The 1,350-nt window shown below is 38.6% G+C and overlaps 2 protein-coding genes across 2 annotated transcripts in view; one reads left to right on the top strand and one right to left on the bottom strand.

The window, feature by feature from the left end:
* Positions 1-1,350, bottom strand: part of LOC115276682 (olfactory receptor 13C9-like) — a 136,476-nt gene that overhangs the window by 62,383 nt on the left and 72,743 nt on the right.
* Positions 1-1,350, top strand: part of LOC115276847 (olfactory receptor 13D1-like) — an 8,613-nt gene that overhangs the window by 999 nt on the left and 6,264 nt on the right. The gene's annotated exons all lie outside the window — the stretch shown is intronic.

The raw sequence follows: 1,350 nt of genomic DNA, 5'->3' as shown, positions 1-1,350 counted from the left end.
CAGCTCCCTAATTTCCTCTCCTTCCTGCTCCTGTTACCCACCATTCCATTCTCTGCTTTTGAGCTTGACTATGTCCTCCATAAGCAGACGGAGATGTGAGGCAAGGGAATATGGTAACTAGGATGTATATGGATGTATGCGGTGAAATCTAATTGAAATTAGTTTTGCATAAAGTGCTAATTTGATTCATATAAATAAACTGTACAGAGACGAGTCTGATTGTAGCCATCATTGGTTTCGAGAGTTAGAATGGCATTATCAGGCACATTCTTTATATCAGCTCTACTTTCTCAGTCTCTCTGGCATATTGACAAGGATGATCAGCAGGAGTTCTTGGTTTACATTCTACTAATTGAGAGATCATTACAGAGAAAATAACTTTTTTTTTTTTTTGACACTGGGGCAGGGCTCTTGGATTGTATCTGATTAGCCTGACTTAGGTCACTTGCTAAACTAAGCAACCAGTATGACTAAGGATATAAACTTTTAAAAAGCTAATTAGTTAATGTTTGGCAAGTCTTGTTTCCATGCTTACCCTAAGTTTCAGAAGGTTGAGACAGTCCCACCCTGTTAAACATGGACTGAGAGTGGGGGACTGTTGGTTCCTCAAAAGAAAAATATTTATAATATTCCTATGTATTGTGTAGATCTGCAAACTGTATAGTGACATTATGCAGGGTTGTTGCATAACAAAAGCAACAGATGTCTACTTTAAAGACACTGAGAAGGGAGAGAAAGGAGGATAAATGAAATACATGGAGGAGAGAGGAAAGTTGGAGTGAGAAAAGAGAAAGGAGATGAGAGAGAGACAAAGAGACAGGGAAAAAGAAATTGAGAAAGATTTAGGTTGATAGATTGATTTATCTTGATGAACATAACATGACCTTCATGGGAGCAATTAGAAGACCTGCTTATAAATGGAAACCCAGCAGATAAGGCACTATTTAGAAGGTTTACATCAGCATTTTATATTGAAAAGAATGAGTCCCAAATTTGGCTTTGCAAACATACAAGCTGTCAGGATAGTAGGTTTTGGAATCTTGTCTTTGAATAGAAAGGACAAGATCTAGTTCTCTACTTAGGATATCACAGGCCTTAAGGCCTTTCATGATTTCAGTATATTCAGGTGTCTGCTTAGGACTTTCTTCACAGCTTCTTTCACCTCTTTATTCCTCAGGCTGTAGATGAGGGGATTCATCATTGGGGTTACCACTCCATAAGACAGGCCAATGATCTCATCAGAAGTATTAGTGTCCTTTGACTTGGGCTTCATGTACATAAAAAGGGCTGAGCCATAGAATAAGATAACCACAGTCAGGTGGGCAGAACAGGTAGAAAAGGCTTTCTTTC

Source organism: Suricata suricatta, chromosome 13 (genome assembly GCF_006229205.1).
Source record: "Suricata suricatta isolate VVHF042 chromosome 13, meerkat_22Aug2017_6uvM2_HiC, whole genome shotgun sequence".
In the NCBI taxonomy this organism is placed as follows: domain Eukaryota; kingdom Metazoa; phylum Chordata; class Mammalia; order Carnivora; family Herpestidae; genus Suricata; species Suricata suricatta.
This window is presented reverse-complemented; position numbering and strand designations above follow the sequence as displayed.